At 41.6% G+C, this 17,634-nt stretch overlaps 1 protein-coding gene across 1 annotated transcript in view; it reads right to left on the bottom strand.

Moving 5' to 3' along the window:
- LOC311269105 (neurexin-2-like) overlaps positions 1-17,634 on the bottom strand; it is a 137,614-nt gene that overhangs the window by 20,091 nt on the left and 99,889 nt on the right.

Below are 17,634 nucleotides of genomic sequence, written 5' to 3'. Positions count from 1 at the left end.
CCTGACTTCCACCCCACTGCTCTGCACAGACTATGTCTTACATTTTTCAGATATAATGCAGTAGACAGAGAGAAGCCCGAATGAGGAAGGGACATAGAAAAATGTATCAAAGAGGTTGGCTCTCCTCTTAAATCACAGTTAAGTAGCCTCATTTACAAAGTATGATGAAGCTTTACATTCGCAGATGTGAACTAATGGCAACAGTTGAGCATCACAGTCGCATCCTTTATTTTCATTAGTCCACATCACTGCGAACACTATGGACAACCAAAAGTTAGGGCGTAGCTTTGCCCTGAAATTACCTCACAGAATTCAGTGAAACGGCACATCAAGGATGAGACATACAGATTACATTTACAGCTTTGCCTACATGTGATATTAAAAGCAGCATTTCTTTTCTTGTCAGGTCAATGAACACATCATCTACAGCACAATAATTAGTAGTAGAGTGCAGCTCAGGCCATATTGTTCTGTCCCAACCCAACTGAGTGTGAGGGAGTGATCAAGCCTGACTCGACGCAGCTCATGAGAGCTGAAGCACTGAGTTTGTGTTACCTTATCATGCAGTTGTTACCATGGTTACAGCTTGCCTGTTTACGTCATCACATCATTTCATGTAAACGAAACCCAACCCAGACATCACTTCTAAATTTTACTGACGGCTTTGGGTTGGGTATCCATGCTTTAATTTCCCGGGATGAGCGAGTTTATTAACTGTATTCCTACCCGTTATCGTAAGGGGCGGGGTTTAATCCAGAGGTGGGTGTTGCTTAAACCAGAAGTGGGCGGGGTTAATCAGAAGGATTTTTCTTCATCGCAAGTACAGACACATATTTTACTCAGATAACACTTGTACTTGTACTACCTTCAGATGCTTGACTGTGGTTTCTGATTTATTTCACTGAACATCTAGATATATGGGATACGTTATATTAGCTTTTACTGTGCAATTCACTTCAATATAAAATATGAAAAAGTAAGTGATTAATGTGAAGTGCCGGTATAAAAACCAGACAAACCAGATTAAAATTAATCCACCTGCTCATACAGTATGTAGCCAAAGCGCCTGCTGAAACTTTTATCGTGCACTCAGAAATATCCCTGTCTTCTTAAGATGAATGAGGCCTATAGGTGTTAATTCATCATATACAAGTCCAGCTGGAAACGCTGAGATACCTGAGAAAATTCGTGCAGTCTAGTGCTAAAATCCACATCAGTTTGTAAATCTGACACGTCTTCATGATATGATATGATTTATTCCTAACCTGTCACCAGCCTCAGATTGTTGATTAATTGTATAAATTAGCTGGGTTTTTTCATCAGTGCAGTGTGAGAATAGAAAAAGCGGGGCTATAAAACACTTTGGGATGTCTGTGCAAATCTTAGTCGTGTCAAATCTAACAGGGTGAATGTTCTTTAAGAGGAGTTTGGATTGCAGGTGCGGTCGGCAACTACAGAGAGAAACTGCTGTCCTCAGATGGAAACAAGACGCGTAGTCAATATTATACAAGGTAAAGCAAAAACTACAATTACCTTTAATAGTAGACCACCAATACTTGTTTTTCTCTGCTTGTTTTAACACCTGAAACCTAAGTGTTGTTTTTATAACCGATACTTTTTGCCTCTTAAGAGAAGCACAGAGAAACACTTGAGACAAAATTGTAGCCTCAATTTCAACCGTGTACGAACCCTTGAGTACTCTTCTGTTCGGTTTAATGAGCACTCACCACAAGGTTTCTTACTGACAGGAACTAACTGCTGGTTGGATTTCTTAACATTAAACACTTGCTCCAAAGACTTGAGAACACCATGTACTTACTTTGAGTTTAATTAAAAGGGCAGGTTCTCCGACAAGTGTTTGTTTCAAACCAAATTATTCCTTACTGAGGTAATCTTAATTAATGTCTGACATTTGCAGTCAAATGTGAGTCAGTAGCATTAGTTACATCAAGGAGTCTTGTCGAATTATTGGTTTCTGTTTTTCACTGAATGTTGTCTGCGTCAGGCCTCCTTGTCTGCTTACCCTTTTAACATTTATGTATCTTCAGATAGATGAACCCATGCATAATCTAATGAATTCAAATAAAACAGCCCCGCGTCAAACTCCACTTGATAACGTGAGTTGTAAGGAGTTCCAAAACAGCACTACACCAGAAACAATCTCAATAAAAAACAAACATTAAGCATCCCAGGAGTCATATTACTTTAAAGGCTATAATACCAATTCATTATACCGTACAGCCCTTCATGAGTTCTGGCTTTGTTTGCTGTCGTAAAACCAAACAGGTCACGATGTGGTCACTCACTGTATTCTGAGACCCAATTTCACACCAGGTCTTATTTGAAATTTCACTATGCAATATAGCCTTAAACACCAATTTAAAAGGACACTAAGACGACTCAAACCTCATGAACTTTTAGCACCCAATTTTGAATGCCTAAAAATTGGTCTTAGATCATTACACACATTACATTTGGGGATGTAGTGCGTAAAAAATGTCACTATTACCAAGACTGGATTTATGTCAGCGTAACTAAACTACTGACAAACAGCAGACAAGAAGGCACATGTGAATCTTTAACGTGTTTAATGAGGAAAACGGAATCACATGTAAGATTTATCACACATATGACCTAATTGCACATAATTATAGCATGGTACCAGAGGGCCTCCTGTTTTGCGAAGACTGTATGTTACTGACATTATCTCCCCGCCTGGCTGTTATTTCAAGCTTCAGTGTATTATCAGAAGCGGAGCGTCTGTCCTTTAGCAGCCACAATAATAATATAGTTAAGAGCTGTTTTTCCCACTCTCTGCATGTGTAACAAACACAAATACACATGTTTTGCAGTTAATCTAAAGATGCTTTGTGGCTGACCTTGAATATGACAACCTTTAATTGCTCTTAACCTTCTGTGCCATCACTCAATTCAAACGTCAATACAGTCGATCTCACAGCACGGCTGTTGGCTGCTATAGAATTTCTTATTTGTTCAGTTATCCAGCTACAGAAAACAGACGTTAAGAAAAATACGACCTCAAATCACTGAGGTGCGGTGAAATCTTTACTTTACAAATTACGGACATTATGGGATTAAGATCACAGACGACCTATGCAATTATTACAAATTGTTAGAGGTCCCAGGGTAATATAAGTCTGGTGCAATAGTGCTATAGACACATGTAGTTTTCAGACATTTTACTTTGGACAAATTCCAAAGTGATTTTGAGATGTAAGACATCTCATGCGAAGAAAACCCTTTTTCACATGTTTTCATCCAGGATAGACGGCCATGTTAACAACTTGCAAGCCTTAATGTCAGCAAGACGGGTTAGAAAAACCTTAGGTATCATACTTGTGGCCTTCACTGTTACAGCTTTTCAGATTTATGCCTCTCAGTTTTTACACCATTATTATATTGTCACTGGAGTACTTATAAAGTCATGTTAACTGCCTTTGTTAAAATCAACCGCTGTTTTCTTTTATTCCAACATGTGATCCCTCATTGTATTAGCACCAAAGAGCTGTATATTGAAAATGTATTGCATGGAAAGTTTATAATCCTTAAGATTTTCATTCAATCAAGCCCTACCGGTTGTTCATGTGAAGACTGCATCGACAGTACATCACCATATCTATTGAATTTGGGTTTAAATCAATTAAATGACCACCTTCGGCTGATGTGAGCTGATGTGATGTCCATATTTGTTCGGTTTTCAAGGACTGGTGTATTAGTACAGTAAGTCCCCAGTTAGATGAGCTTTCTTCTTAATCATGACAAAGAAGTTGGCGTGAATAAGGAATGCTCAATACATCGTTTCAGCATCAACATCGCAATGTGTGCGTGTGCAAAAGTCACATTGCAGGACGTTAATTAACTCAAACACATCATGCCACAACTTTATTTGCTGCTTGATACTAAAGGAAAACTCACAAGCGTCTCAGTTTCCATGACTGAAATGTAAGAGACGTCTGTCTCATATTACATAATAAGCCAGATTGGAATTTTGGATACATGGGAGATTGTTGCTTGTCAGTGATCCTACAGTGATTCATTATTTCCAAATAGAGCTCTCCAACTCTATCTAGTTCAAATTCCTGTATTTTTCATATCACAATATATATCACAGAAAACCAAAATATCCTGATATCATGTTTTTTTTTTTTTTCCAATATCGTGCAGCCCTGGCCTGCAAGGACATGTGGTTTTGAACAATTTGCAACACATATTCTTCTTTTGTAACACTGTTGAGGGAAAAAAAAACTCTTTCAGTGTAAAGAGGTTTTTGCTTGCTTCAGACAGCTAGCATGAACATGGGAACTGTAGTGTTTTGTCTAACACAGTGGGAACATGACGAGCAAAAGTGCCTGTCAAAGGGTGAAAAAGGTGGGTACATGAAGCTGTGTAATGTGCATCATGAAATACGAAATACCAGTGCACCCGCAGGAAAACATGGCAGCATCTGTCTATAGACAGCAGTAACTCCTGCATTAGTCATAATGTTAAAGCATTTCATTACATCTCCCTGCCTCGCTGCTCTGCCTCCCATCTCTGCTCTTCTCTCTGTAGTAGACCTGCATCAAATAAAGCCGGCAGTAAATCAGTCTTGTTAAGATTATTACTATAAACATCACAGTTCCCTCGTCGAAAGAAGCTCTCCTCTCTCTCTGCCCACTACCTCACGGGAGTGCTCTGGCTCTTCTCTCATGGCCATACAATGCATCTGCGCTCAGATAATAGGGCTCCCTTGGAGATTAGCACCGCAAAATATGTTGCAGTATATCACTTCATTATTAGTTGAAAACCTTGATGATTAATTATACTGTACACAGGCATTGTTATACCCTGAGTGCGTGCCATATTATGATTGTATATTATGTAGGTGGTGTGACAGCATATTCATGGTAAAAATTGTAAACTGTAAGCATACTAAAGCCCAATTTTTGGTTTAACATATAACAGAGGTCGGCAGAATCATAGAGGGATGTATCACACATTCATCTGCTTTTAAAAGGCGCTGTAATGATGTCAATGAAGCTCAGAAAGAAACAATGATTGGCCTTCGTGTATTAATGGATCCCCACACAACAAATGTAACAGTATGGATTGTTTGTTTGTGCCAAGATGCACACTACCCACTCAAACATCCTGTCCTTTTAATTTTTTCTCTCTCAGCCAGCTGAATGCGTAAGAGACAAGGCAACATGCTCATAAATACGCCGAGGCGCTCGTGATAATATGCACCGCGCACAACACTTTAGATGTGAAAGGGTTTAAACGCACCCCCTGAGCTCGCTGCCGTGGAGAACGGGAGACTTCCTGTGGCCTGAGTGAGTGAGAGAGTATTAGCTCTCATAATTTTGTTAATCATGACTTTTAAGAGGCTGAAAAATGATCATGAATCGAAAAAAATGGCGATTAGTATCAGCTGAAACATTAGAAACAAAAAGCAGTATAACAGCTGGAAAAGTACTCATACTCCGAAAGCCATTTAAAACATTTTTCGTGATTATGAACTCCACTGGCTGAGTACATGTTTTTTGTACTTGAGTGCACCTGTAATTGTATGTGGACGATTTTCACAGGAAAAAAACATTTCTAAATGGCACCAGAAGAGCAAAAGAGCAGTGCAGTACAGTATAACTGTGGAGACGGCTTGTGCAAGGAAACAAGGGCACTTTACTGGAAAAACAAAGCTGATCGATTAAGAATATAAACCCATATAGATCACGAAACTGTGTGCAGCTCTGGAGAAATGGAGAGTTATGGAGAGATATTAAGTTTGAATTTGTCGTCTGACTTATGGCATCTGAGCCACACTCCTTCCATGGTCTATTAAATACAGCTCAGGGAAATGATGAAAATGAATAGTGCAGGCTGAAGCCTGACAGAGAGGACATATGGTTTTCAAGTTAAAATATGGTGTCCAAGTTAGAAAGTGTCATCATATAGTTAGTAAAGGGGACGCAGACTTTGGGCATCAAATCAATTGAATTTGATCAGTTACCGTACTGAAAGTCTTGTGAATCTTAAATAACTGCACACGCAGCTGGCACACGCAGACTTCAGCAGTATTATGGTTGAATTGCTGTTTCTGCTCCCATCAGCAAGATGTATCTAGACTGTCAGTTCTCAAATTGAACGTCTGCAGCTCTGAGTGCCTCAAACGACCCCCTTCTCCTGTAATAATGTTAAGGTTTTCTCCCACTCAACTTTCAGATGACTTGGGTTGTGGTAAAACTGCTCCGACTCAAATGCAATTCTGAAATATTATATTACTCCTTCTTCCTATTGCAGAAGTCACAAAGACATTTCCCATGAATGCACTAGAATAGCTTTTATGACAAGAATTCAATGCCCAAGGTTTTCTTGGGCATTATACTCGCGGCCTTCACTTATACAGCTTTTCAGGTTTATGTCTCTCAGTTCTTACGCCGTTATTATATTGTCACTGGAAAAAATCTAAGGCAGGTGAATTCAAATTATTTTATTACAATATGTGAGCTGTCATATTAGCACCAAAGAACTGTATATTGAAAGTGCATTGCATGGAAAGGTTATAATCCTTAAGATTTTAATTCAGTCAAGCCCTTTTTTGATGCTATTTACAGTTGGCACTTTTCCTGCAATAATGTGTAATGATAATAATAATGGTATGATTCAATGTGTTTAGCTCAATATATAGTGGTTTTCTTTGTTAGTGGGGGAGTCCCCCATTCTTGTCCTGGATTAGAATTGCCTTCACATGCCAAGGAATTCACAGGAAATGATGCAAAACGTAATCCAGTGCGATTTGATCTCAATTTATGTCGACCTCATTGTTTACTGTTCACTCTCTTAATGCTGCATCAGAGCTCTATTTAAGTGGAACTCCACTGATTTTACTCATCAAAGTCTGTTTTCAGGTTTTGGGGGGTATCATGGTGAGAAAAGTGAAATCAATTTGGATAAAGCCTTTTGAAATAAAGAAAAATCTGCAGGTATGAGGTCAGAAACAAGGGAGCTCGCCAGACCTCTGAAGCCCGCTACTCATCACTGCTTGAGGCTAGCAGCTCGAGGCTACATTATCTGCCATTAGCATAGCACGCCCCGCTTCACATTAAAAGCATTCAACTGCCAAAACACAGGGTGGCTTTTATTGTGAAGCAATCAAGTGCAAACAAAGCAATGCGAGTTTGTTTGACTGGGCTGTAAACAGATACACCAGATGTTCCTCTGTTGTATTCCTGACAAAGTAACTGCTTAAGGAGTGTTTGCTATGGTGTTAAACTGCACCTGCTACTGCAGTAACGCCAAATCAGCTAGGACTGAAATCTTTATCTTTAATGATATACAGGGGTCCTTGAATTCAATGACAAATCTGATTTTTGATATCCCAATATATACAAGCAATACTATCGATGGTATACTATACTATATCTATATCATTGTCTTGTCCCTTCCCTACAAAGTCAAAGCAAAAACAGATCTCTGTTTTGGCCCCATTTCATGACTTTATTTAGTGCAATGGGTGCAGTTTTAGATGTCTGACATGGCAGCAGAGGTTTACAGTACATTATGTTAGAGCTTAAGCTATAATGCACTCTCTGACTTACTGAAAAAAAGCATGACTCTGTTACATGCCCATGCTTCTTTAAATAGACCGCCATCAACGCCCTCGCTGAGCTGGTGCTCCATGTGTTCTCCATTCAGTAGACCTCGTGTCCGTCCTTTAGCATTTGTACCAAACCACGAGAAAAAGTTACCTTCAGAATTCAACTAGCATACAGAAAGTAGTGATGTCTTTTTGTTCCATATGACCTTGTTGAGTATTTCATATATCAGTCACAGGGGGCATTTTTCATTATGACAAGTACAGAGGTGAAGGTACCTTTGTGCTTTTACTGAAGTGTGATTTTAACTTGCAAAGGTTTATTTTCAGAATGCAGTATTCATATGATTTGCAAAGAATGCAGCCTCTTGCATTTCTTTTGTGTCCCACTTTATCTTTTATCTTTTACAGTTAATGCTTTCGTCTCTTCAGTTCACATTTTCATTCTCCTGTTTGTTCTGCTTTGCTGCAGATCTAGAGCAGAGCAGCGGTTATCTTGGTCTCTGATTTCGCCTCCAACGTGCCATCCCTTGCCTCGTCCACTTGTTTCACCCTTAGTGTCTTGGCAAGAACACGAAATGACAAGTGCGATCGACACGTCTGTATTCATTTACAGAGCGGCGACGAAGATGATGGTGACGTGATAATATCAGTTGTAAAATTCACTAAGCAGCGTCTGAACAAAACATGAATTCTGTGGGAGAGGCTTTCTGTTGTTAAATTTGTTTTTTACTGCCTGTGAGTGTGTGTATGGAGTACATGTATCATTCTGGAGGGTAATGCAATATGTGACCTAGAGGAAATGGAGCCCTCTCTGATAGACCTTTTGATGCCCCTGTCCGTTCGCTTTCCCTTTCTACAGCTCTTGTAGCAGGAAAAAAACACTGTGTTACGTCCGACTGCAGTGAGACAATAGACAAAGCTTTTTAAAAACACCAAATGCATCGATCTAAGGATAACATGCTTCCTCTACAATCCAGTCTTTGAATATTGAATAGTGCTCAAAGATATCATCTTTTAAAGAAGCTAACTAAGCCTGTTTCCTGCACTTGAGACATCTCTCTGGAAGCATGAACTGCACTCTGCCTGGCCACAGCCAGACAGTTCTTACACCAACATGGGGACCCTGGAGAATGAGTGTGTTGAACATGCGGGTGTGTTGGGAGCACGATGAGGGGTCAGCTACAGTGCAATCTTTCTTGCATTTCAGTCGAGAGCATTCAAGGTCTTTGGCATCAAGGGCCATGTTATTGGCTAGCACCCTCTCAGCGTAGTGATTGAGGGTTTAGTTCAACAAAACACTGCATAAAACCTGGTCTGAAACAACACTGTATTTAAGAAGCATGTCAACAACTGGCTGTGGATAGCTGGAAAAAAAGAGAGGGAAAAAAATCCCTCTGAGTTATCATGGCACTGCAGGGTCGGAGGATGAACTGAGGAAGACAGTAAGCATGTTAGTTACATAATATGTCTCAAGTTGGGATTTGGTTTCCCCTGATATCAGAAATCCTTCAGTCACTGTGTTAACATTCTTAATAGTGTCCTTTTAATATCTGGTGCACTCATGCAGGGTATTTTGTTTGACACATGGAAACCTAATTTCGTCCCACATACAATGCCTAAACTGTAAAGACTGTGGTTCAATGAAGAGCTGCAGGTTTTGTGATCAGGTAAGCTGATGTACTGAGGTTCAGCTGAACAAACAAAGCTATGCAGACAGAGTAGAAAATTAAATCTGAAATGACATCAATGAAGAATTTTGAAGCAATTATCTTGATGTATGTTGCCGCTGCAGCCATTTTTCCCATCGAACTATCAAACAAATTTCGAGCTACAATGAACTCAAAATGATGAAATGCAACACTGGGGCCTTTTCATCAGATAGTTTGATGTGGATGCAGACATAAGAGGATTTTCATCAGACATCTTATAAAGCGATTATAATTTCTACATGAAAGTAAAGGTGTCTTATGTCATTATGTTGTAAGAATAACAAGTAAAAAAGTTTACTTCTCTAAATTCTCATGCGCCAACTTATGGCCACTGAGATATTAGAAGTGTCTTGTATTTGGAGGGAAGAGTATTTATGATATTTTCTTTATTTTCAAGTTGCAGCAGTATTTATTGAACAAATGTGATTGAGTTGCACTTCATTGTTAAAAGGTTAGGGCTTCAACAATAAATTATTCATATTTATTTTGATTGTTTTCTAATTGATTCATTGTTTAGTCAATAAAATACCAGAAAATAGGGAAAAATGGTTCTTTCAGTTTCCCAGAATCCATTTGGATGTCTTCAAAATGCTTGTTTTGTTGTTTGTTTTTGTTACAGTCCAAAGCCAGGGGTGGAAGTGTCTAATAACAATAAGGCTATCTGACTGCAAACGAGCCAACGAAAACCCTGACATATGGACAAAAAACACAAAAGTCTCCAGCAGGCCCAGGTTTGGAGAGGTGACCACTGCCACTGAGCAGAACAGAACAAGAGTTGGGAGTAATTTGGACTGAAGATGTGGAGAAACAGAAACCCCTTTGATTGAATCCCTGCTATTTATGATGTATTAAACATGAACCGTTTAAAAGTAACTAACATTCTGACTAGCCTTTGAGAAGGGTTACCTTAACATCTGTAGTTTGACTTGTAATTGAGTAACAGTTCAGTAATGTAACTAGATTTTCTGTACTCTTTTCCACCACTGTCCAAAACCAAAACAGATTGTGTTTACAGACACTGAGAAAATCAACAACACTTCACATCGGAGCAGCTGGAATCAGACAATCGTCTGCGTTTTTGTTTAAAATCACTTCAATGATTAATCAACAATGAAAATAACTTCCTGGCGACTCAATTAAGTGACTAATCATTGTTACTCTGAAGAACTGGCATTCATTCACAACCTGTGATTAACAGCTTATTCACTGGCGGCTGATCCTGCCACATGACTTGGTACTTCGACGACTCTTCACAGACAAACTGAGATCATTTTGTCCTCATTAGTCGAACCTGTCTGTGTTTGAGTGTCTCCGTGTGTGCCACATACTGTAAGCCGTGTAGTGTAACAATACATGCGATAACCTGTGTTTAGGATGAGGCGTGTGAGGCATTGCAGCAGGGTAGGTGGCCTATAAATAGCCATAGCCCAGGGGCCTCCAGAAGACTTTGGCTAGCCTTGACACACACACACGCATATCTGTTATATTAAAACAAGTGTCCAGTATCACAGTTCAGTTGAGATAATTTTATGAGAAAATGCGTGCAAGTAAATGCAAAAAAACCCCATATTTTTTATTGTTTATGCTTCTGTGACATTGGTTACATAACCATTATGTCAATAAGTGCTAACCTGCACATGCATTCTACACAGCGTATTATGACACTGTGGACATGACTTGTAAATCAGAAGTACTGTCTCTATCATTTATGTTGCAGTAAATTGAATTTCTTGCACTGAAGCACATACTTCAGAACAACCTACAGTACAAAATCTACAATGGAGGTAATTGAAAATTTATCAGTGAGTTCTTTGAAGTGTTTTTTTTTTTATGGGCTGGTTTGATCACAGGCTGTGCCGTGGCTGTATAAGCCTGGTCCAGAATGATATGGCTATAATAGCGCAGATGTAATTCATCACATTTCTGGCCCTTTTGCAACTGACAAAACTGCTGCGGTGAAAAAGACACTACAAATCCGTCGGGCCTCCTTTTATAGGACATAAAAGTGAGTCTTAGGACAGGAATTTCAAAGTGCTATATAAAAGGGAGCACTGGCTCTGGTGTCAGCGCTTTGAAGGAGCCAATTTAAGCAGCGTAGCCAATTTGATGTAGATTATTGAGGATAGGTCAATACCTCATATCACTCAGATGAATACGTTGTTCTCTACTGGAAATTGCACAGAACAGATTACCAAGACAGATTTTTATATCAAGTTGGAAAAATTGTCGCCATAAATCCTGTTAGGACTGCCCTATATTCCGAGGAAAACCGGAGAGATTGGCTTTGTACGTTTAATCTCTTTATGTGTGTTGTGACGCCCCACTAATTACAGTGAACTGTAGAAATCACCTTTGACACAAAACCGGCTCCATTACAGGGAGTTCATTATGCTGCTTAAACAAACAAGAACCTCATAGAAAAAGATAAAGAGATTTGCAATGATGATTCACTACGCCATTGATGTGTATTTGCAGTATAACAAATGCACACACACAGACATACAATGGTGCTGTAGCATCTATAACAGCAACATGGGGAAAGGGCAACCACTGCTGATACTGATGGGTAGATAAAGAGGGTTTAATGGTGCACAGAGGATGCAGCAAATCCATAGATGGTAAAGAATCCATCTCACAAGAGAGCCGCCAGTGGTGCCACCAACACATGGGAACAATTAAACCATGTTTTCCTCTAAAACACCAAAATCTACTCAATCACAGCAAAACAATGCATTAGTGAGGCAACACACTGCAAGTTGAGATTGTTGGAGGGAAATGTCTTACCATGGCCCCCTCTGGTAAGAAAAGGCATCCTGTTGATGGCAATAGGAACAGTGCCATGCTTATTGTGAAAATGGTGGACATGGTGCGTGGTGCTGAGGCTAGAAGACACACGTGCTGTTCCAGTCTGGATGGGCAGTAAGGTAAGCAAGGTGAACCAGAAGGCTAGTCTGGAGCAATAACTTAGGCCCATGCCTATGCTAAAGCGTGACCAGCTGCTCCTCTGTCCGAGCGCAGGGTTGGCTGCAAAGAGTCCACCCATGTATATTAGATCCACATGGGCCCAGTATAGACAACTTGGTCGAGGTTTGACATCTGACAGTTCAACTTGAAGACCACAGGGCATCTCAGTGACAGTCTGGGCCCATTTCTTGTATAACCTCCCAGTTAGGGAGTCAGTAGATGAATCGAAATATCCTTTAAGTTTGTGAGGAAAAAATAACCAAAGATAGATTTCAAGAAAGCAGTCAAAATCCAATTAATGTCCTTGCAGAAGAAACTGACAAGCAACCAACTTATCTGTTTTTGGTTAACATTTTGCCATGACAAGATGTCTTCTGCACAGAAAAGCCAGTGTTAACACCTCACTGAAAACCATCCCAGAGCACATTCTTCAGAAAGTGAGCCGAGTGCCTCCAAAAACGCAGAAAGACACACATCCAAATAAAGAACGGAGACGGATCCACCCGTAACTTCAAACAGGCATGTTGCTCAATCATGATATTTAGGCATGAAAAGTGGCAGGACGGAGCTTCATGTGACAAGAATTCTGAGGAGAGTCTCCATCGCCCACAGGTAGAGCTTGGGGGCAGCTGAGCCTGCCCACTGAGAAGAGTGCCCCTCCACCGCAGCAGAAAACACAACACGCTTCTGTGGGAAACCGGATCATTTCATCAAGCAAAAAAAGAGGACAGGGAGATTTAAAAAAAATATGCGCAAGTGAAGATGCAGCGATGAAGGGTGATGCAGGAACCAGCGCTTTTGTTCCCCTTTAGCCAGGGAAAGGAAAGAGAACAGATAGGGAGGGGGAGAGAGAGAGAGAGAGAGAGAGACTGAGAGAGAGGAGGAGGAGGGGGGGTGGGAGAGAGGGAGCAGTATCTGCAGCAGCACGGTAAAGGAGAAAATCCAGAAAAATAAATAAATAATTTCTCAGTAGCTCCTTATTCAGTCTCTCACAGACGCAGCAAATCCAGCGAACGGTAACCTCTGGCGTGGCAGAGATCCACCAGAATGCAGCCGTATAGCGCAACTGTGTCGATTATAAACGAACGTACGATCCGTCTCTCGCGCGCTCCACCTGCTCAGTCCCATGCAGCACAGACTACTGCTGCATTCTCCTCTCAACGCTGCTCCTTTTTCCTTTATCCTCTCCCGTTGCCTTTCCCAGATCTGGCGTGCTGCCTCTGACTGAGGACGCCTAACGTGACTGCCGCGCGTGTCTGTCTCCGGAGGAGGGCAGGTGATTCTCCTCAGAAGAGACGGCACAGACTGAGATGTTGCCTTGGACTGCTGCAGCAAAAATTATGCTAATTAAAAAGCACCGTCGTATCATAATGAATCCAGGATGGGTGACATTCCAGGACAGTGGAGCCCGGCAAAAACAACCTTGGCTTGGAGTTGTGGTTTAATGGACGCAAGATAAAGGAGCCCTTTCTGAAGGCTTAGCTACTGTAGTCAGAGGCTCTGATCCAGCGAGGCACAGCATGTGCCTCTGTGTGTGTTTGTGTGCGTGTGTGTGCGTCTGAGAAAGAGAGTCTGTGAGCAAATGAGTGAGGAGGGAGTGGGGGAGCTGGGAGAAAGGGTGGAGGGTGGAGGGTGGGTGAGCGATAGCAGGCGGGAGGGAGAGACAGGAAGAGACAGCGAAAGAGAAAACAGGCAGCCACGGCGCAACACACAGGGAAATAGCGAGGCAAGAAAATGGGCTGTGTGAATAAATACATGCTAGAGATTCACAGCGCGCTGGCTTGCAGGTCCTGGCAGTAACACGTAGGAATCATACTGCAGAGGAGGAGCCTGATTTAGGTGAGCTGTCAGAGCTGTTACAGAGTGAACACAGGGGTATTGGTATGGACGTGCTCCTAACATAAAGACTGGAGAACGATAGAAACACAAACACCTGTCATCATGAGAGAACATGGATCAGCACCTCAGGCTGAGGTGCGTAATCCATTTTGAGGACATCAAGATCTTGCCCAATCCCAAGCCCCTGCCATTCAATGCACTGCCATACCTTTTCACACAAAAAAAAATAAATCAATTTCCTCCAATCCCCTCTGCCCGATGTTCTAACCTCATATCTGTATACAAGTCACCCCTCGGTAAGAGAGCTCAGTGGCTCTCTGCTCTCATGCTGCTTAACCATGCAGAACTTATTCCTGGCTATGACTGATCTGAGTTCAGAGGTATTCTGACAGTTTCAGAGCTGCTCGGGGTTTTTTTTGATTTTGGTGTGGGGAAATGTGATGCTAAGATGAATTGGAATATATTGACACTTGAGAGGAGGCACGCATTACCGGGGAACGGAGAGACAAAGTGGGGAGGGATTGGAGGTAGAGGAGATGGAGCCAAACGGGAGAAACAGAGAGTGAGAGACTGCAGGGGAGAAGTAAAGGGAGAGGAAGGGAGACTGCAGCGATATCAGCTAAATCACGGTCGATAGAGATATCAGCTGGGATTGCCTAGTCGGTTGAAAGGACACGCATGGAAACAGGAGGACAGAGGCAAGCCATGCAGCACCACCTCTCACAGTGACAAGAAGTCGACGCAGGCCATTACTCAAGCAGGGGAGGGGGTGGCGGGGTAGGGGGGGTGGGGCGGTGTGGGGGAGCGAGGCTGATTGAACAAAAAGAACAGAGGAGGGGTGAGTGCATAACACTCTGGAATGGCAAGTGCCCTAACAGCATGTAGGCATTCATCTGTTGGTATTATGAACATAAATAAATTGAAACTGGCTGCAGATTTCCTGTTTTCCACATCGGTCTTTCAATATGAGTCACAGGAAGATTGAAATCCTTTATGTGTATCCTCTATCCTCTGTATGTTACTGTGTACATCGTAACGTTTGGAAGTGCGTGCCAGCTCCATCAAACAGACAATGGCGATGATGCAAGGCACTGCCTGGCTATAACGCGTTCCGTAGACACATTTACAGTAATGATCATTTGGTGTGTCGACGCAATGACGACCACGGAGAATAATCCTCCGACGACGTGAGAGGAAGAGTCGAAGCTTCGGCCGTTCTCAAAAATCATCTTAATGTTTCAAATTTTCTAAAAAAGCAGTATTTCTTTCCCAGTAAGTGTGAGGACCGGGTGCGAGAAGTTGGACAGGGATGATTTATAGCCAGTGACTTGAACTGTCAGGCTCTCCAGCATGTGAGCATCTTTCGAGGCGGTGATGATATCTTGGTGAGAGCTGTCTAGAATGAAAGGCTTGCATTAATCAATTTACGTGCTTGAGGGTTGCTCAACATGATGAAAGCCACGCTATCTGGACAACAAGACGAGGGGGGAGGCTGGGCGGTTGTAACCTTGTGTTGTCCTTGGTTATTTAATAACACGGGCTTCCCACGCGACTCTGCCCATTAGCACACACCTAAACACACCTCATCGGATGCACATCATTCTCTCATTACACGAATGATGATACATTTGATGATGAGCCTTATTCTAATCAATCGAATTGGCTTCTCTCAGATTCTGAAAGAGGAACGACTGTCCTACATCTGCTGCTTCTGCGGTTTCAGCCCATTGATTTGCATTTTTTATATTTTCCTACAGGCTATTTTAAACCTATTTCTCCTGTTATAGAGCAGTTTGGCAGATCTCTATGCATTTGCATAATCAAATTATTTTTGCACACATGGAATAACATATAGTATACACACCATGAGCAGAAAATGTTTAAACTTATTTGTAGCGAAATTACAAGGCGAGGGGCCTGCAAACTTGCAAATGACATGATGCGAGAAGACGTGCACGGTGTCTTAAAGACTTGAGAAACCTAAATGCGCACTGTTTGTTCTCAGGAGGATTTGTGCGAGAAGATTTTTCACAGACATCCAGTCTTGCCCCAGGGGGTAAAGTAGCAGGATTAATCATAGCACTTTCAGATTAATTACTCATAATGCGAGCATACTCTGAAAGGCATGGCCTGCAGTTGTGATGTTTGGTTGATTTCATTAGGCTAAAAATGAAAAACACCTAAAATAAGCCTGGCTTAGACGGTGCAAAGGAAAGGAGAGAGAGTGGAAAATAAGAAGGCATGGAAATGCACAACGGTTCCACCGACAGATAGAAGAATATGCATTAACTGTATAGCTGGCAGAATCAGCAGATACAGATCTGGCAGCATCAGAGCAGAAGCTGAAAGAGGACTGCTCACTTATTCCATTGTTTTTTTCCCCATTTATTATTTTGTGAGCTGACATCCATTGTTAAAATATCGGAGAAGCACAAATGCTAAAGGAGGTCAGCCACATCCACACAAGGTCCAGAGTTCGTTGGTTCAAGGCCTCTGGATGCACAGCTTTACCCACACACATTTTTTTCCTCCTGATTCACACCTTGATTAAACATGATTTTCCGCTTTTTTTTTTTTAGCAACCCTGGTGTCTTGGCAGACTGTGTGCACTCTCGGCTGAAAAGACACTGCATGTGACAGTAGGTTGCATATTGTTGGCTGCACATGTCGCAGGCAAAAATAGATTCCATTTGCTTGTTTAGCTGAGCTTACTAGCCCCAGCACGTCTCCTGGAGAGGAAGAGGAGCAGCGATGCTTACAATGCGGAGAAAGGGCAGCAGCCTCTTCAATCTGAAAAGTCCTAAATCTTGTGCTTTGGATTGATGTAAAACACATGAGTGTGAGAGGAGCAGCTTCAACCGTCTACCACCCCCTCATCCACGGTCGGAGCATGGCCTTCAAAATTAAAAACCCGAGAAGGCAGTGGGCCGTTACCACAGAGGACGATACAATTTCTGCTTGGCTGAGGTGTTTTCCCTCTTCACTCTGGAGCCCAATTTTGATGATGGGCCTGAAAAAGCATCAGCAGGATGGTTGTCCATAGAGGAGGCCCTGACTTTGTTATTGGCCTGTGTACCTGTCTTGCTCATTATATCAACATTAGAGACATGACGGATTTCACTGTTGCTGTGGCTGCAAAATGTGATGGACATTTTGTGCCGTGTTCAACAACTTAACCTCTTTACAAGGCCCTTTAAATGTTTAATTAGCGAGCTTTACAAACCAGCCTCTATACATCTATAATTATATAATACATTTAGGGCTTGTTAAATCGTCTGCCAGTTAAGAACTGGTCTGTTTGTTTTGCACACTTTGGATTTTTAAAGGGACTTCTCTGTGCCTTTTGCTGTATATCCACCTGATCCAGGACCGTGGCTTCATTTTCTGTTTGGTGGAAAATGGGACCGGAGTTCTTGCCTTTTTAATGTCTTTCTAGTAACTAGTTTCCTAGCAGGATACTACTCAATGATACTTCATGAATTAATGATTTCCTTCATTAATGATTATGTGTGATATCCTCACACT

This window comes from Pagrus pagrus, assembly GCF_965226575.1.
Source record: "Pagrus pagrus genome assembly, chromosome: 14".
NCBI lineage: Eukaryota > Metazoa > Chordata > Actinopteri > Spariformes > Sparidae > Pagrus > Pagrus pagrus.
The sequence above is the reverse complement of the archived record's forward strand: the minus strand, read 5'-3'. Positions and strand labels throughout refer to the sequence as shown.